Raw genomic sequence first — 21,394 nt, forward strand, 5'->3', positions numbered from 1 at the left:
GGCTGCCATCCTGACTTTTTTGACCTCCTTGCAGACACCTCAAACTTCATGTGAGAATTAACCTTCATATTCATTGCCTTTAAATTAGGCTTGAAGACAAAGCAGTAATATATGTTCTTGAAAAATGACTGTGAAAGAAGGCACTTTGAGTAACAGCAGGAGGGCTGAGAAAAAAATGAAGAGAGGTTCAGAATCATATGGAAGATAAGTTTATTATTTGTTTAGCTTCACCGCAGTAAGATTAATGTATTGTATCACTACTTTGAAAAAAGTAAAAACTTTTTTTTTTAAAAAAAAGAACTTTATATATCCTTAAAGTTCAAGATATTAGCCTGCATAGAGTAGGAGTAAGGAGCATTATGTATTCCTTCATCTTTTTTCTCATTATTTATAAATCATTATAATGATTATATATTAGGCCTTTGGTTATGTACTCATTATTAATTTTTCCAGATAAAACAAAGCTTGGCAGAACTAAATTTTTAGTTCATGTCCCAGTTTTCCATAATAATATGCTTGATTTTGCAGTATATTGAGTTTTGTTTCCATACTTTTCATATTAAAATTATTTAAATTCTACATCTGTGTTTGAAGCTGATCATAATTCAAGTAAAAAGAAATATTCTGAATTCTTTTACTTACACAGTAAAACTGCTGTTACAAATAGGACCCATGCAGATGAATCATTTTTCAATACCTTTTAAAAAGCAAATAAAAATATTTCCAAATCGAAGAGGGCTGAGCCAGATAACCACTTTTTTATACAAAATTCCATTCTCTTACTGATATTGTATGTCTTCTAAAAATCACATTCATATTGTGTTTCTTCTTTTTTTTCCTGTGCCTCCGAGTCAGTGTTGACTCCTGGCAACTACCTGGAGTGGCAAGTTTTTTTGGAAGTGGTTTGCCATTGCCTCTTTCCTAGGGCTGAGAGAGAGGGACTGGCCCAAGGTCACCCAGGTGGGTTCATGCTGAAAGCAAATCTAGAACTCATAGTCCTGCAGTTTCTAGCCTGTTGCCTTAACCATTACACCAAACTGGCTCTGCATTTTTTTTAACTGTTGTTAACACTTGCTTAATAGCACCAAAATATAATAGAAATAATATAGAAAATTTATTGCAATCATCCTATAAACTATAATTCCTACTTCTTGTATATTATCTCTATAAAAAGGGTTTCAGGAATAAGCACTTGTGTAAGACTGAAAAATTAACAAGAACGATTTCTTAGTGCTTTCATTAAATCAATAATAATTTCATGTTAGTATTTTGAGGAAGAATTGGAGCAGTCAGTATTTTCTTGTCTTGAAGAGACCAAGAAATCTATGGTATAAACAGTGAAATGAGATCAGCAATATAGCTAAAACCAGAAATGAATGGCAAAAGCATGTTGGTGCTGTTGGACTGTTTCTACTGAACCAGTAATCACAGCATGAATTTGAACAGCATTTTGGATAGGCTAAATTGAAGCCAACAGAAATACAGTTAAAAACATTGTGGAGGAAAGATAATTCCCATTAGAGTGATGGGACCAGTAACTGTATAATGCAATAATTACCAAGGTATGTTGCTGGACTCATATATTACAAAAACAAGTGGACCAGCCCTTTGGTTTCATGCCTGGCTGAAGAGGTCTCTGCTGGATTAAATTCCATCAGTAGTCAGTGTGCTGTGCTTCATTTCAAAGAGACCACCAAGAGTAAACTGAAAAAGGAATTGGATGATAAAGTACCTTTGAATAAAGATAGCATTCAAGCATATCAAGGGTAAAATGGTGCTGCACATCCAGGAGCACTTCCAGTTCCATATGCTATAAGCAAAACTGAATTGGGTTGGATAAAAAAACAAAGAATTTCAAAAGTTGCATGGAGACTATGGGCTACACCTGTGGTTCCAGAACAAAACAATTGGGATCTATGGTGATTTTAGACTTACCATTTATCTACTATTACAAGCTGAAGAATACCTCTTGCCTAGATCTGAGCATATTTTTGCTAACCTCACTGTGGGACATTTCAGCATAGTAGATCTCTACGAGGTTTATCTACAGATAGAAATGGAGGATGGAGACTTGTTTTTGGAGTAGCATCTGCACCAGCATTTGGTACACAGCTGTCCAGTCACCCAGTGCTTTTTTAGGTGGTATCAGTGCCATCAGAGAAAACAGTTAGTAGTATCTGCTTCTCCTCAGCCCTATTCTTGTATTTTGTTTGGAGAACTAATTCAATGGTTGTAAATCAAAATGTTTACTGTTACAAATATCAAGTTCAAAGAAAAGTATAGGAAATTTGCCCAAAGCTTTATCCAGCAACTTCACTGGAATATTTATTTGGTAAAATAATATACGCCTCTTGGAGTAGATGTAGAGACTGATCGATCAAATGTGAAGTATTTTACTAAAATTGACAATAAATTAAATACACAGACAAGAAGGTTGAAGTATTCTTCCAGCAGGTGTTTTTATCCAGATGCTAGTTTTGATGATGACATTACATTGCTTAGTTTTTGGTTTCCAATTCTTAGATTATTACATTTTCTGTGCGTTGTTTTCATTTCTTCTGTTGGCTTCCAAAATCTTTCATAACAGTCTATTTTTCCAGAGTAATTTTCATTAATATACATTGTCCCCTTTGATGTTCTTTTTCTCACACAATCTTCAGTTTAAAAACCTAGCTGGAATTCACAGCTTGATTGGGTTTGAACCACTTGCTCCCATTCTTCCAATCTCATCTTGAACAGGGGCATCTGTGTGTTTGTGATGGGGAGATCAATGGCATCAAAATGGCCGGCGCAACCAGGCAACTGAAGTCCCACCTCTTTTTAAAATGTGTAGTATGCATTGCACGCATGTAAAAAGGGGCAGAGCTTCAATTGCTCAGCTGCACCATTATTTTGACAATGTTGATCCCTTCCCCAGGATGCCACTAGTTTTTAATTATTTTAAGATAGGGAATGTGCAATAGCTTCAATTTGTATTTTGTGAGTGCGTTCTGTTCCCAAGGAATTAACTCACAAACTTTAGAGAACTGGTAATGATAATGAGCAGATAAAGAAGATCAATTTCATGTATAAATGGATGTTTTTAAATTTTTATGTTTTATGAATTTATATGTGTTTATGTTTTAATGTTTTGTGTGAACCGGCCAGAGTCCCCCATTGGGGGGAAATGGGCGGGGGAGAAAATAAACTAACAAACAAACAAACCAAATCAGAATCAATATACCAATAATTGCCTACATGTCATGGCAAGATTTATGTCTGATTATTTTTCTATCTAAAACCAGCTTGCTGAAGAGTGGATTGCTTCAGTACATGCAGCCAACAATGACAACTTATGCTTGGAAGAAGATCAGGCATAAAGCTTTTATCACTGTGACTTCATCTCCTGTAAGCACTTCCCCTCATCTTGAACCCAGTGGTTTTAAAGCCACACATATAAAACCACTAGGCAAATACCAGGAGATTAATGTAGATATTTATGTAATTACCATAGTGACCAGTGAACAGAGATGAAAGTGGTCCAAACCTAAAGAGACTAACCCCGTTGCCAGTCTCTCAACTATTTATAATGGCATTCTCTCAAATTCAGAATGGGTTATAGTAGTTTTGCAGTTTAATGTGGGGGGAAAGGCAAAACTCCCATACATTTCTACTCCCTATTTAATATGAGTCAGCTTTTCAGTGTAAGGTCCAGAAAGGGTAAATAATTTTTCAGTGAAACTGATAGCATGTACTTTCTCTCGCTGCCTAAGATCTAATCTGTACATGAGGATTTGGCTATCTTGAGAAACAGAGCTTCAAATTCCTGTATAGTCTTTCATAACCTTAAGTCATTGGGAATATCACTAAATGGCCATTGGGAATAAAATGTTAGTAACAGTACTTTGGGTGAAAACTGTAAAATACAGAGCCACCCATTTTAATTAGAAAAAGTGAGAAATATGCCTCCAGCAGTAGGTACTAAAAATAGCAGCAAAGAATTAGAGGAAAAAAATATATGTGGCCTACCTTGCACCCATTAAACTCTTGAATGTGATGGAAGATTTTTGCTATTGCTAGTGTTAATTACAAAGCTAACTCACTTTTACAAATGAAATACCATCTTGTCCTTTAGGCAGCAAAATATCATGGGCCAGTTCTAGTAGGATATAAAGATCTTTGCACAAATTTTTGTTTGAGGATGTGACTATCATTTATGAGAATAGTGAGTATATTATGACCTGCTCAATTTGTTAGCACAGGACATATTAACTATGTAAATCTTGAAGAGCTGGGCCTTTTTTATGTCCTTTTTTGAACAATCCAAATAAATGGATGGGCCACAAATGGTCTTACAGCAAGAAGACAAACACTAGTGTCTTTCTTTTGTAGAAGGACGAGTGATGTTATATGAAAACATGAACAATAAAAAAACTCTGCTCCACAGCTTAATTCATGTATCTCCACATAAAACTTACAGCAGGTGGCGACTCCTAGTCAACCTTGGCTGATCTCAAAACTGTTAAGCAAGGTCAGACATGATTAGTACTTGAATGGGAGACTACCAGAAAAACCCAAAACTGTAGGTTAGACTGGAAAAGTGAAAAAACATTTTAGAACAAGTCAATAGCACAGCACTTCACCACCACTAAAAAGAAAGCACCTTAGATATGACTACACACTCACCAGAAATTGAGCTTGACTCACAAGTTATTTTCTCTGTTTAAAAATTAAAAAGATGAATTAATTGATGTAAAATATTTTTTCCTGAGGCCCTGGAGAGCCAGCTCATATAAAAAAATATCTTGAGTCAGATGGCCCAATAATGGGATTTGAACAAGGCAACTTCCTATATACTTACTCAGAAGAATACAGGAGTCTCAAACACTGGTGACCAAGTGGCTTTGCAGGAACGTTATCATACAGGGATCATTCACATTGTCATTGGGAAACTTACCTACACCTAGCTCGTATCTCAGAAATAATGGGTGAGTTGATCTATGTGTGAACAATATTGTGGCATCAGTTTCTTATACACACACACACACACACATAAATGTTACAGATACAGAGATAAAAAACTAATACAAACTAAGGAAAATGTAAAAATAAAAAAATAAAAAGTACAGAGAAAAAAATTAAAAAAGAAAACATAGTAAAGAAAAAAGAAAAGAGATATATAAAGAAATGACGTCCCCCTTCATCAAGACAAGTACAATTTCAGTAACTTATCACCTTCTCTGATACTACAACAAAAGATCCCTTCTTCCCATAATCTCTTACATATAAACAAATTTTTAAAACTTGTCATTCAGTCCTAATCAGCAAAAATCCATTAAAAGTTACCAGAAATAACAACATACAGGTAGTCCTCACTTAATCACTGTTCTTTTAATGATAGTTCAAAATTATGATGCCTCGGAGCTTTACAACTCGTGAAGCACTTCTGGCCATCATAAAACATCGTGCTGCCCGCCCCCCCCCTCCCAGTCACATAGCTGCATTTCAGACACTTGGCAACTGGCTCACATTTACGATCAGTTGCCAAGCACCCCGCAATCATGTGATCGCCATTTGGAATCTTCTCTGCTGGCTTCCCTGTTGGAAGCCAGCAGGGAAGGCTGCAAGCAGAGGAGATAAGGCAGTATGAAGGAACAGACCTCAAATCTTCAGGATTTGAGCTCTGTAACTGCCCAGCGCTAGGAGGTTTCCCCTCCCCTTTCAGCGGTGGGCAGACACAGACCTCAAATCATCAGGTGTCCCAGTCACCACCGAGAGAGGGGAGGGGAAAGAGGATGGAGTGAAAGAAAGAAGATTTAGTGAAAGAGTGACAGAAAGAAAGAGGACGGAGTGAAAGAGAGATAAGAATCTTGATCTTTAATCCCTTTAAATAGTGTCCCAAAAGTTTATTTCTTTTCATTTACTCCTTGTCTCTTTTTAGGAACTCCTTCATACGTTTAACACGTCTCTTTTGTAAATCCAAGATAATAAAATTATCCAAGTCACTCTTCTGGTTTGTTATTTGTATGTCCTTTTTAATTATTAAGACATCAGCCAGTTTCATTTGTAAATCCAGTGTAACATTTATTTCCATATCATTCTTGTAACCTGTCATTTTTAAATCTGCATTCAAAACAGCCTCAGCCACAGTCTTATCCTCTTCTATCATCTCTTTTAAATCCATTTTTATGATAACAGACAGCCTTAAAATTCACTTCTGAGTGCATTGTTCCAAAATATCCTTGAATTCTTCCAAAGTTAGGAGATTATGCTCCATTCTATATTAATGGGTCTCTTCTCATTTAGTTCTTTCTGCTTCCTTCTAGTGTCCAACCTTCAAAGTTCCATCTTATCATATTTTTTTCCTAATCAACATTTTCCCACAGGAAGATTTCTTACTTAGTTTCAAAATCTTCATATGTATTTTTTATAGAATTTTAAACAACCCACAGGAAGGATTTGTGTAATTCATTTCAAAATCTTATTTCAAATCCGTCTGGCCCCTTAGTCCATTTATAACTTTCCAAATTCAATGTACTAATCACGCTTTTGCTGTTTATTCTAAAATAAGAATTTTTTAAGTCCTTAAACTTGCATAAAACTTCTTACTCCAAGGATTGAAGGAAATTCATCTGGTGTAATGAAGCTTGTCTTTCTGAAGGTTCTTAATATCCAAAAAACATTAACAAGCAATTTCCAGAAGTGATTAAGAAAGGAAGTATGTGATCCCAGTGTCCTTTAAAAGGCGCCGAACCACGGCTTGGGCAAAGATGATGATCCCTTAGCTCCCAGAGCTCTAAAACCTGCCAGAGACCACTGTATTATGATCTCCTTATGGGGAGCCACTGTATGGAGTGCTTGTGGGCAATCCCAGGTCCTCTCCCTGCCAAAGAGGAATTCCAAGTAGCCGATCAGTTCGCCAGCCCCTCTTCCGCTGTGGTCATCAGCTCTACTCTCAGCAGAGCCATCTTCAATTCGCCATTGCTTTCTTGGAAGTCCATCATGGCATCAGTTGCCATGGTTACCTGAACAGTATGTTCAGTGACCTGCTCTTTTAAACAGTGGTGTCGCTTGTAATAGTGTGTAGCTTGTATGCTTATACATAATCAACTTTTGAAATTTCATATTATTGGTGCTACCATATTTTTAACTAACTTGATTTATGCATTTTTCTTCCATTCCTATTTGCACCGTGCCAGTCTAAAATTAGTAATTCCTATTTCAAGAAAAAGCAAGATAAACAATGCTAGATTTTACCTGTAATAATGACCATTCTGTCACTTGTAAACAAAATACAAAGCCTATATTTTACGTCTTGCTGTTTCCCTGAACAAAAATAAAAGCAGTACTACAGCTACTGAATATGATGAAAAGTTTTATGATCCAAGGCATTTCACTTCATATAATTTCTAAAAACGTGTTCATTATATTTTTTCCTATAGCAAGAAGACAGTAATCAAAGGGGCTGGGTGCACAAATATGCAAAAACCAAACAAATCATATCATAGATTAATACAAAGCATTTATTCTGATATAAAAAACAGCAATAAGAGTTAATATGACTGAAAAAATAAAAAGGTATTTACCTTGCACAGAAAAAATAAAGTTGATGCCATTGTATTTATTTATTTAATTTTAATCCCACCTTTATTTTTGGTCAACTCAAGGAAGCAAACATTCATGTTTTCCACTTCATGTTTTCCCTACAACCCTGTGAGTGGACTGGACTGAGACAGAGAGACTGCTCCAAAGTCACCCAGCCAGCATTCATGCATATGGAACGACTGGATAAGATATTCCCAAGCAGAGGCTATCATGAGAAAGGTCTACCCCCAAGTGGCTACTCAAAATGCAACATTTTTGTCTACCTAGATGAGAGCTTCTGCAATTGATTTTAGGGCTATAAAGGAAGAGGCATGTTTTCAGATGAAATACTCCAAACAATGAAGAGCTTTGTAAGAAAGAAAACACAAATGAATTAGAAGACAATGGAGATGGCATACCTATCATAATGTCCAGTTCCAATCAGATGTCATATTTTGCATTTATAAGAATTCTGAGACTACCTTCAAGGCCAACCTCATCGCAACACATTGCAGTAATTTAGACAAGAAGTTGCTATGACATGGATGACTGAAGCATGGCTATGTCTATCCAAGAAGGGTTGCATCTGATACAACTTGGTGCAAGTGTGTAAACAACTATTCATGCCACAGAGAACACTTCTTTTCCAATGGCAGAACATTTTTTAAAAAAATCTAGATGCTGTCCTAGGCTTATGGAATTCATTAGTCTCTGCACTATAGCATGTTAATCATCCTTCATTCCAACAGAGAGAAATAACTGCAAACATAAGGTCAAGAAAAAAAAGTAGGGATGAATTTTAGTACAAATTAGATATATATTCCTTTAGCTACACAGAGTACTCCTGAGTCAAAGGACAGGCAAAGCAAGAAAAACAATATCTGGCACCCCAAAATTAAAATTTATGCAGATGTAAAATTATGCAGGGTGGCTTGAGATAAATAATTATTGAACACCAATTGTGAGGATTAAGTTGGATTAATTTATATGCACTAACTTGAGCCATTAAGGGAAAAACAACTTATATCTGTAATAAAAAACTATAACTACTATAACATACAGAGTGAAAAATGCTGAGCTATACAGTTGTCCCTTACTCGTTTTCCCTTTAATTCATCAGCCTTGTCTGTTTCCATACTTGAACATAAGCAACTGACATGAGAGCAGAAGTATTTATGATTTCATAAGTTTGTTCAACATAACAGAGTTTTACTATGACAGTTTGAATTGTTGTTTGCACATTAAAGATACGTTTTCCTCCAATTTTAACAACATAGTTTCACAGCTGGCAAATATTTATTTTTCAGACAAAATATTGTTTATTTATTAGAAGTATAATCTTGCTTTCCTATTGGAGTTCAGTATCACATACTTAATACTCCTTTTTCCAATGTTATCTTCATAACAAAAATCCCATAAGATAGGTTTGCTAAGAGAAAGTGCTGGTTCAGAATCACCAAGTGAGTTTTCATGTCTCTGGACTTGAACTATCCTAGTTCGTCACACTAACTGCTATACAGGTAGTCCTTGCTTAATGACCATTTGTTCAGCAACCATTCAAAGTTACAACAGTGCTGAATAAATGGTAGTTATGGCCATTGCAGTGCCCCTGCGGTCATGTGATCAAAATTCGGGCCTGCATTTATGACCACAATGTGAGCTCTAACTCCCCCCACCTGCCAATCTCCTCCCTATCTCTGCCCTTCTGGCTGCCCTGCACTCTGCCGCCACCTACCCCTGCTACCCCCACCATCCCCAGCTGACTTTCGCCATCTTCTTTCTCCCACTGCTGACAAGGTGCACCAGGGTTAGGCAGCTGCTAGCCCTTTGTGAAGCCTCAGAAAAGGGCAGAAATGGGGGAGAGATTGGTGGGTGGGGGGAATTGAAGCGGAAGTGAGAGTGGCAGGGCAGGATAAGTGTGAGATCCTTACCTAACAATGGTGCAGTCCTTGCCTAATGACCGCAACTGGGACTACCAGAACTGCCATTGCTAAGTAGTGCAGTAATATGATGTTTTGCCTAACAACTGCTTCACTTAGTGATGGAAATTCTGGTCCCAATTAGGCTTGTTAAGTGAGGACTACCTACACTATAGTGGCTCACAAAAGTAGATAATCAAGTTAGGAATTGTATTTCTCACACTGATTGCCTATGCACGTGATATTACACCCAAATTCTGCATTAATTGTGCTATTAAAACAGCCATGCTTGATTCTTTCTGTGAGGATTGGTTAAATAAACCCGGATGTTTCTTTCTGCCTCTGAACCAGGAATTCTAGCTTATTTTCCACCTAGTCAACCAAAATCATAAGCCAAGAGGGAAAAAACACATGTTTTTGATTCTGGTTTGCTCTAAGAGAAATAATCCAGAGTTCCCATTTGCACATGAACATAACATAACAAACCACAGACAGAATTGCCTGGGTAGGATTTACTGCTCCTGCTTGCAAAAGTAATGCTGCTCATTCACAACTAAGTTCAACTTAATATTTTGTCTGACCAAAGCTACAGATGGAGAAGAAATGTTCTCTGAAAATCTTTCATTTACTGTAATGACAGAAAGTGGATTTTTGGGTAATCCCTGGATGATTACAATTGATTTCTGACTTTCACATGTTTAACTGTAGCAGCCACACATATCTTGTTTATATCTAAATTAGGCTGTCAGAATGAAGAAGGCTTGAGGTAATCTGGATGGGAATATTGCTGGGTAAAAAATGAGAGCTAAAAAAATAATCTGCTTTGTAGAGCAAACAGAATCAGAATATTCTGTATCCTTTTGTTTTTTAACCCCAGTTATTGCCTACAGGATGTTGGGCTTCTAGTAAAAAAAAGGACAGCCTTGACATCTTCCCATCTGTGGTCTACATTACACCTAGGCTTGCAAGATACAGTGCAAATTAGATGACAGGACAAAAGTGCAGCTGAACAAATGTAATATGTCCATTCAGCATTTCTAATAATAATAATAATTTTTTAAAAAGGAACTATAGACTCCAGAAAATAAGAGAGTTGGTCAATATATTTTTCTGACTGTTCAGATAAAAACAACACAGATAGAGATAGAAACAGAGATAGAGACAGAGATAGAGAGATATAATCACACACATACACAAGCAATACACATACACATACACAAGCAATTTTATACCCTTTTGGTTGGATAGCTCCCCAGATGGCATATATAAATCTAATTAAAACAATGAATCTCCTATATATAGAATTTACTTCTCATCCACATGGTATTTGAACCATTGCTTAGTTTAGAAATAAAAGATTAGCTTGAAACACTGATCCCAAATGCAGTCGCCTTGATTGAACAATTCAGTTGCACAAATGGATTCCCCATGCAAATCAGAAGTACCAAATTTTTAAAAAACCAACTTTCCCATTGGTTCCCTCCTCCAGTAGATTGGAAGGAGTCACTAACATGCTTGGAAGTCCTATCACACGTCTGTTAGAGGACCTAGAAAATCTTGGGATCTATGTGAAGGTAAGTCTTGTTAAACTCTGTAATTTCCTTCCATAAATGAATTCATTGGGTTATTGGAAGAGATAAAAATATTCTGCTATTGGCAAATAAAATGAACAATAGGAAAAAGCTTTGTATGTAAATGTAGGGCAGACCACATATAATCAGGACAATTAAAAATATCTTCGTAACTCAGGCTGCACTTGAGATTTTTGGAACTGAAGTTTTGCAGTGGCCATGGTGCCAAGGGGGTAGGGCCATGTCATGCAGATGGATGGAGTAGACTTGGATTCATTTTGGTGGTGTTTGGTGAGATTTCTGATAGGTATTTTATTCACTTTTTTCCACTCCAGTTTTGGATATACACATATGAGGGATGCTATGCCTCTTCCACATCTGAAGGTGTACAAAATGCTCATTGAGTAAGCTTACAGCTTTCTCTTTTTCCCTTTTATTGGTGCATCTGTAGTCTTCAGTTGCCATTATGGTCTGAATGGTTTCCCATTTCATGAGTGAAAGGATCTTCTTTAAATTGAAATGGTTTACATGCATGAAACTAGTCTTTTAAAAACAGAAGCTCCAAAAGTAAATATTTGAATCCAGCCCAATAGTTCCTACCATTAGACCTCATACAATACTGGTTGGTTATTTGTAGTCTCTCTCTTGAAAAAATAAAATAAAAATCACAAACTAACATTTCACTTAACCCACAAAATAATTAAGCTACTATGGACTAATGGAATTGCCATTAGAAAATGGCTCTCTGTGTTAAAGCAAGGGTTAGACAAGATCTACATGGCAGGGGCATTTAAGCAAAATATCACACTGCAAGCATGATGAAATAATATTCACAGTCATATTAAACAAAAGGTGCCAATTACAGACACCATAATGTAAGTCTGGACACAGAGTTAAGGCTGTCCTCTCAATAGTGTCTTAATTGTCCCCTAAATTATAAGTGGTTTTAGTAAAGTTAAGCAGCTAACAGTATACAGGTAACGCTCCAAGCAGGTGTTTCACTGACAAGTGATATCCTAAATTTATACTCAGTCTGCCTTCTCTCCCCATACCAAGACTGGAATAAGTAAGTCTGGTTTTTAATCTCCAACAATTGACAGTTTTCTGGGTGTTTCAACCAACTAAACAAAGCAGCTATTGTGAGAAGCCATTCAGTCAGGCAAACGGGTTCTATCCTCTTAGTTGTCAGACTGATCACAGTCTGGTATTTTAATTCATGGTTCTGAAAGTAGTGAATTTGTAGAAGGGGCTTTTTCAAGTGTCCTTCTTTTGCTTTGCTTCGCTCTGCTTTGGTTTGCTTTGCTTTGCTTTGCTTTACTTTCTACTGTAAGCCCTTTTCTGCCCCAGCATGATCCTGGCATCCAAGCTATAGTTGAACGAAGCAGACATTCCTAAGGTGTCCTGCCAAAAATAATGGAAAGCTTGATACAATGGAATAGCACCTGAAATGCTGAGGAAGCCATAACGTTTAATGTTGCACAGCTCTCCTACTGATGCCAACTACTAAATACAGCTGCTGAAATGGACTATATTGGAGATTTTTTGCTTATTTTTAAAAACGTGCAGTATGCAATAGACATTTAAGACTCACTTGTGTATAATACAAGCAGCAATAATTTCCAGTGTGATTGTTTGGGAAAAAAAGAATCAATTTCAAAATAACAAAAGGCCATCCATAAAGTATTGGGGTGGAAAAATACAGAATAATGTTGAACTATTTTAATATGTTAATATAATATTATCAAATGCTGTTTAATAGGAACTTTGCAGGCATACAGTAAACCACTGTAATACTGTTTCAGGTCAGCAGATGGTCCAGTCAAACTTTTCTTTGGGAGAAAGGTAATGCAAGCAATAACTCATTGTTTAGCATTAGAGAGAAGGAAAAACACAAAACTAATATTTTAAATTAAACATCAGTAATATTTCACAGATTTCTCAGTTATGTATTTCAGCTCAGCATCTCTACCTCCACTCATCTTAATATCCAGTCTCACTCTCCTACATGTATCACTTTCTTCTTCTTCCAATCCCTCTCTCAATCTCTCTCCGTTCTTCACTACAATTCAGTAACAGATATTCATTGCTTCTAACCACTTCAGCAATTCCTCTACCAGTTAAATGTTTATAAACTCCAAATGGATAAAACATTTCTGAAGCAGATACTCAAAATGTTGTACACATGTAGCAGTTTTGTCTACAAAGAGGCTACCGCTATTCCTATTTTTAATAAGGGCCAGAAAGATGGCCCAGCTAATTGTCGTCCAGCATTACCAGTGAGAAAGAATCTATTGCAGGGATTTTTACTGGAAGTTGTTAGACTGGTTGAACACAGACCCAAATAGGAAGGCTTTACAGGCAGTTGCTACTGCATATAATGATCCAGAGCCTGAAACTATCTTGCTGGTGGAAAATATACTGCAATATTTAAATGAATGTTTCCAAAATTTCATTCTGGTGTAAAATCTATAGCGGAAGCTGATGGCATACTCAATAGTGCTCTGTAATTTGTTAAATACACATCAGAACTAGCTGGAGATTAAGATGCATCCCAGTAGAGCACTAGGGATCAAGTGCTGTCCACTAGGAAGGGAATAAAAAAAGGATGCATCCTTGCCTACTACTCTGTCACAGGCTTTATAGAGAATCCAGCAGTAGCAAAGTCTGCCTGCCTGCCTGCCTGCCTGCCTGCCTGCCTGCCTTCCTTCCTTCCTTCCTTCCTTCCTTCCTTCCTTCCTTCCTTCCTTCCTTCCTTCCTTCCTTCCTTCCTTCCTTTCTTTCTTTCTCTTCAAGTCAGTTTTTGAGTCCTGACAACTGCCTGGACAAGTCCCTGCAGTTTTCTTGGCAAGGTTTTTCAGAAGTGGTTTGCCATTGCCTCCTTCCTAGGGCTGAGAGAGAGTGGCTGGCCCAAGGTCACCCAGCTGGCTTTGTGCCCAAGGCAGGACTACAACTCACGGCCTCCCAGTTTCTAGCCTGATGCCTTAACTACCGCACCAGACTGGCTCATAATAGGTTGGAGAATTCTGGAATTAACAGCTGATTCACATCATATATAATTAAAGTGAAATGATAGCAACTGCTCAAGTAAGATCACAGTAAGCTTTCATTTGGGAACTGGCTGGGTGCTGTTTCCAAACCCAGAAAAATCCTATTCATGAGATAGATAGATAGATAGATAGATAGATAGATAGATAGATAGATAGATAGATAGATAGATAGATAGATAGATCGGAAGAATGTACAGCAGCTGCTCCCTATAAAGGCATACAAATTGATTTATTATTTTCATAATAAATGAAGTTGTGTAGAGGGCTAGCCCTCCACGGCATATGAAGTTGTTATAAAAGCATCTTTATATTTAAGATAGCAAATGATTTTACAATATAAGCAATACTAGATAATTGTAAAGTGGAAAGATATGTGGATGAATCCAAGTCCTATAATGCTGCAGAATTTTTTATTTTATTTTATTGCATTTTTAACTACTGAAAACAGAGCATTCATTGTCACTCACATCTTTCTGGATATAAGTTTTGTACATAACTTTTCCTAATGTATGCTTTCATAGTTCTTGTTTTTTAAACCACCCGTGATATATAAACCTTTGTATGCAATATTCGCAAATATTTGCTTAAATTTGTTAAGTAAGAATCTGTTCTCATGTGCCACACTTCTCCTCCTCTTACTTCCTTATCACCTCTGGTTCTGTACTTAGTAGTATCTTTATAATCTTAAAAATGTGTACAATGAAACTTCAATAAACAGACTTCACATGCAGTGAACCAAATTTTCTCTGTTCTTTATATCGTCTGTTTACCAATGGCATAAATGACATATTATGCATCCATTCACATCATTTACATGATTATGTATTTACAAATGATAGAATAATTCAAAATGACATAATTTAGACCATTTTGGGTGACATCATCATCATGGCACCAATTGCCATGATGATATAATGGACATTCTAAATAACGGGTACCGCTCCCACCAATTAGTCTGTAAAAACAAGGTTTCCTCATACTGTTAAAAATGTTGTCATTGATCTTTCTGATTAAGCATATTAGCAATAATGAAGCTAGATTTTCCAAAGACAGTGAAGGATCCATGAGTATGAAAAGCAAGATTAAAGACCAAGCCTTTTAGTGTTCTCATGCATTTCTACATTTCTACATAAAATTTTCCAGTTTATACACAGCCTTTAAAAGAGAAATTAAGTTAGGCAAAGCAGTAAGGTGTTGTTGGTACTTCTTTAGAAAGGTTCATGATGCATGGCTTCATTATTCACACGTTATTTGGTTACAATTAGTTCATGTACTATAAACTATTAATGCTGTGAGCACAGGTGTGAAAAATGTGTGGTGAGCATGTCAGAGGAGGAGTTCAAAAGCAGTTGATCTTTTAACATTTTGACATTTTATTTGAAAAGGATGAAAAGTTACTAAATGTTATCCAAAAGTCATTAAAAACACCAGGCCATTCTTGTAGATTTACAAGAAAAATTATTTCATTTTTCTATAAAAAATTATTTCATTTTTCTATAAAAAATTATCTTCTTCTTTTCATAGAAGCATCTCTCATCATAGCAAAATAGTAATTGCTTTTGGAATAGCTTAAATAATATCTAAAGTAGTTGTTCTTCACACGCTGTATTTTCTGTACACAGCACTTACTAATGCAAGTTATATAGAGGCCTTTGTTGTATGATCTCTATCAGTGCTTTGCATTATTGTTCTGGTCTAATAGGATCAAATAACAAACTATAGTATACGACAAATGATCTATATTAGGAAAGGCAACACATTTCATAGGGTGAAATTCTAGTAGTACAACTCATGAGTTCTACAAAAACATTCATTTCATCTGGCATTTTGAAAAAGTCAGAAGATGCCAAGTCTGCAATTATAGTATGTTGGCAATTTAGCAAAGTAAGGAAATAGTTTAGCATGTTCAGATAAAGTGATACTTTCTAAATCAGACATTGACAATATTGGATAATTCCATTAAGCTAGCATACCAAGACTTATGTTTAAATTGTTATTCAGAATACAGCAAATTATAAATGTAATAGGAAAGGGAAAATAATATAATCATATGATCACTTGCATTTATGCTACCCCTCTAGACTATAATGGTTATACGTGCATGATTGTACTATGCTGTTTTTTCATATTTCATAGTAATTTAAAAAAAAGCTTTCAAAGGGAAAATCAAAAGTTGTCATGGAACAGTTCTCCCTATCAATCTGTAAAGAGATTCCAAAATATTAGTAATAAAAAATGAATCCAGAAGATGATCAAGTCTAAATTGCCTACTTAGACTTCAGCTAATTAGTCCCACTGAATTTGGCTTAAATCCAAATCTTCCAGTTAGTCCAGTTTGTAGATTGGATTGAAAACTTAGCAGATGGTATTCTTACTCATATTTCATCAGCAACAGTGGGCCTCCACCTTCCCTTGTTAGTTACACCAGTTGGAAATACTGTTTGTTTAATTGCCTATGTTTTTTATTACCATATTTTCTGTTGCAAAATATCTAATATGTGCTTGGAGCTACGTGGCGCAATGAATTCATGTGTTTCCCATTGTTGTGAAAATAGAGAACATAAAATGCAATTTTGGTCAGTTGAAAGACATTAAATTTTGCCAAAAAACCAAAGCAAAAAAACTTTATTAGCACTAAGCTAAATTCAATTACATCTTTGCTCCCAAGCATTAGTGTCAAATCTCTGTAATATCCATATTACCATTCACAAACATTATTATATCTTACTTTTTTGTATTACGATCATATGAAGTACAAAAGGCCAGAAAACGGTATAAAAATGCTTTTGTGAATTAAACAATAGGCATATGTATGTTATGAGCAACAGCAACAAAAAAAATATATAATCCAGTGAAACCTCAATTTTCCTGATCTCAGTGCACGGGACTTCACGGGCATGGACCAAATTCCATCATATGCCTCAAACTGTCTCATTTGCATGATTGTGTCTTTATGCAAATAACATCAGTGATACAAATGGCATGATTTGCATGATTTGTTTTGCTGCAATTATGTAATTTAAGTAATTTGCATCACTGCAATGATGCAGTCTTTGCTTTCCTGGAGTTTGGGAAATACAGTGAATCCTTTCCCCACAGTCTGACTGTTAAAATAAAGCTTAACTGTAACACTTCTGAAGGATGTGGCTCTTCACTTCTCTTTATATGTAGACCATGGACTGTCCCATGCACATGAATAAGGCTATAATGTTCTCATCTACTTCCTTATAGTAATAGAATAACCCAAGTACAAGAATAGCAGCAGCAGGTCAACTTTCAACTTCCCTCAAACCTTTCTGGAATTAGACCAAGGGGCCATTTAGACTAGTCATGCCTATCTATTCTATCAGCTGCTATCCAGAGTTACTCGCGGTTATACCACTTAACTGCATTTTATACATTCCAAGGCTAGTCTGCTAGTTGTACTGAAATACCAGAACTCTGAGTTCCAACTGGGGCCTTTTAGAAAGATCCAGAGTCCAGATATATTCGTTTTGACTCCCTACCACCACCACCACCACATTCATCCTTGGTTTTTGCTGCCTTCTTTGTCAGCATAATTTAATTTTTTATTTTATTAAACGTTTTTGGGTACCGAGGCTAAGGGCCAGGTAAATGGGAATGTGTGATGAAAGCCAAATTAATGAAATGACTATTCATATGTATATTGTAACTAATTACTTTTATTGCCTTTAGTGAAAATTATTGTTCCATCTCATTGTTTCAAATATTGAACCATACTTTGGATGGGATTCCTTGGTATGTGGGACTAGGAAATAATTGCTCTGCTCTATTTTGCTTTCAATCATTTAGTTTACAATAGAAGCAAACTATAATTGTAAAGGGACTTTCTGTTGTTTATGCTAGTACACACACACACACACACATACACACACGTTTGGCATTATTATTACAAAAGGTTGTGCATGATTACATAAATGTGATTGCTTTTTAAACTATTAATTTAAAAGCAAAATGATTCCCAACAGCACTTCCCAAGTTGTTCATTTGTTTGTTTGCTTATCCCATGTCTAATGCTGCCTGACTCTGGGAGGCATGCAATGATAAAAAAAAAAAAACCAGTTTCAGAATAGTATAACAAACAAAAAGAATGATACCATCAGGAAAGAGCAATCACACAGAACTTGGACCCAAAGTTCAGAATGCCAATAGGTTGTAGTGGTATATGAGAATGACCTTTGGAGACAGGAGGAAGAGCTGCAGCCTAAACAACAGTCTGATAAACAAAATTTTATAAGATTTGACAAAAGAGAGGGAGAGGAGGGTATTTTCAGATGTGCAAGATTGATGTTAGCCCTTCAAGGTTGTCCAGACAAGAATCACAACCAGGAGTACTAGCTATATCTTTATTGTAAGGTTACATTAACAGAATGTTGTAAGTCTATAAGAACCCCTCCCATTGCTCACTTTTACTCTCCTGAAAACTAGGGAGGGTCCCTTCTGAGACACTTTCACCACCACCCCTCCTTCGGACTCAAATTTCATTTATCAGACCATTGTCTAGGCTGCAGCTCTTCCTCCAGTCTCCCAAGGTCATTCAAACATACCATTACATAGGTTTTAAACAGGGTCAAAACTGGAGTGGTACAGTGTAACTCAACATTTAGACCAACACAGTCACATATGTCCTTCCAAGTTATTGCTTTCTTGGGAACAGGGAAGTGAAAGTACAGGTAGTCCTCGCTTAGCAACCACAATTTGGACTGGTAACTTCATCACTAAGCGATGCAGTTGCTAAGCGAGGCATCACATCACAGTGATGGACTTAGACGTCACTTCCCATTAGGTTGTTAAGTGAGTCACCATGAGTTGTTAAGGAATACAGTGGTACCTCGGGTCAGAAACTTAATTCGTTCTGCGACTCTGGTCGCGACCCAAATTGGTCACGACCCGAATCAAATTTTCCCATAAGGTTCAATGTACATACGGTTAATCCGTTCTGACCTCTCTGAATTGGTCGCCAACCGATTTTGGTTGTGACCAGAATCAAATTTTCCCATAAGGTTCAATGTAATTACGGTTAATCCATTCTGAACCATATGTATTTTTTTTTAAAACCACAAAAATATGACACAAAGTACAGTACGAAGAGAGAGAACGCTAACCTTGCTTGACGGGACTTCTGGCATGGAGGACAGGAAGGTGGGTGGGGAGGCGATTATTGCTTGGAGGGAGAGTCCCCCTCCCTACAGGAAGCCACGACCATGTGTCACGGCAGGGAAAATGGCCGCGGATCCTGTTCGTCACCCGATCCGGTGTTCACAAACAGAAGCAAAATTTTGCGAACGGTGCTGTTCGTGACCCGAATTGTTCGTGAACAGAAGTGTTCATGACCTGAGGTACCACTGTATATCATGTGGCTACAACTCGTGATTTTATTACTGGCTTCTCCATTGACTCTGCTTGTCAGAAGCTGGCTGTGAAGAGCGCAAATGGCAATCATGTAACCACAGAACACTGCGACAGTCATAAACACCCGCTAGTTCTGAAGTGCCCAAATCTCAATCATGTGACTGTGGTGATGTTGCAGTGGTCATAAATGCAAGGACTGATTGCAAGTTACTTTTCCAGTGCCATCGTAACTTCGCTAAACAGGGAAGTTGTTAAGCGAGGTCTACCTGTAATTGATTATTTTTCTATCTGACTAATGCTACCTTGAATAATCTAGGCCAACTCTATTTCCATAAACCTGCTTGGAATTTTGTAGTAAAATAATTGTATTTTAGAAGAATCTTAGAAACTGTTTAGGAAAACAATGATCCAGGCAAAATTTCTTGTAATAAAAATAAATTGCCTGTTTTTTAAAAAATAGTGAGGATATGTTGACTGGGAATTCTAGATGTTCCTAGGGACTGTAGTTCTAAAACATGTAGAAAATATGAGGTTAGGGAAATCTGCCTTAGATTAACAGCAGAATTGATGCTTTGCCTTTTTAGTTTATTCTTTATAGGCTTGTAACTTATAATTTTGTTGTTTTTGTTTTTCTAAGTGGCGCAAATAGTTTTTTCAACCCAATGCCTTGGAAACAAAAACACATTGATGTTCCAGTTCATTAAAGGGGGGGGGGGGAAAAGTAGTGGACAGATATACACTGAAAATAATAGTTTAAATAAGGATAGAACAGATAGGATAGAAAATAATGGAAAGTTACATTTGGTACTGAGAAGGCTGCACGGAGTAATGCTTGAATTCTAAAATGAGAGGGGCTGGGGTTCAAGAATGGGCTTGCCAAGAAGCTGCACTCTTTGATAGCTCCAAATCCAGATGTCTGGGAGATGTTGTAGTTATTTAGTGGCAAAGAATGCCATTGTTCATATTCACATATGTATTCCATTTCTACTTTGCATGCCCATGGTATTTAAAACAGGTTCTGGAGTTGAGCCTTAGGTCTTTCTGGCTCAAATTAACCTCTGGGAGAGAGCAGAGAATAACCAGAATTCTTATTGCACTTGTCATCTTCAAAGCATTTTAACCAGAACCCTAAACACATTCACTTTCAGTCAAGTTGCTGTTGTCCTTCTTTGCTTTTTTCCTGCTTAGTTGCAAGATCACTTGTTTTGCACGTGCTCACCCTAGTTATTACAGCAAAGCTCATCCGTGTATGATGTGATAATGGGATTTCTTTTTCAGCCAGCTTGTCCCAAAGCCTGATAATGATTAGGACTGAGAGGGAGTGACTGACCTAAAATTACCCTGCTAGCTTCCATCCTAAGCTAGAATCTGGCTCTCTCCACTACTAGTCCACCAACTTAATCACTACACTGCTCTGGCTCTCTTACTTACTTCAGGGAAGAACCACTTAAACTGAAGTCCAATTAAATGTGCTTAGGAGCAGAGTGAGTATTGCTGACATTATTCAATACATAGGAAGTAAATGCAATTTTTGGCTAGAATATCTCACTATCGTATCTGAATATAATGCAATAATATGCCTAGACTGCATTCTCTTTCAGAATATATTTTCACCTTTCATTGAGTTTTTGGCTTTGTTTGTGTTAATCCCCTCCATGGTCGGGGGGAGGGAACTATTCCACTTTTGGAACTGAAACAATGGTAAAAATGTCCTGGCTAGTGGACATGGCCTAAAGGTACATGATACACCAACCTGGTCTGGTGTTAGTCACTGTGTAGAAGGGGAACTCTCTTGAGTTCCATAATGGAGTAAGGGCAGGAGAGAAATGTAATAAATAAAAAACAAGCTGGAAAGCCCTGAAATATTTTCATCTACTCATTTAGCTATTGTTGGCTCATAACCAACACTAGAAAATTATAT

Source organism: Python bivittatus, unplaced genomic scaffold (assembly GCF_059951505.1).
Source record: "Python bivittatus isolate LINGU-HERP-01145 unplaced genomic scaffold, Pbiv_v1 ctg000850_np1212, whole genome shotgun sequence".
Taxonomy (NCBI): domain Eukaryota; kingdom Metazoa; phylum Chordata; class Lepidosauria; order Squamata; family Pythonidae; genus Python; species Python bivittatus.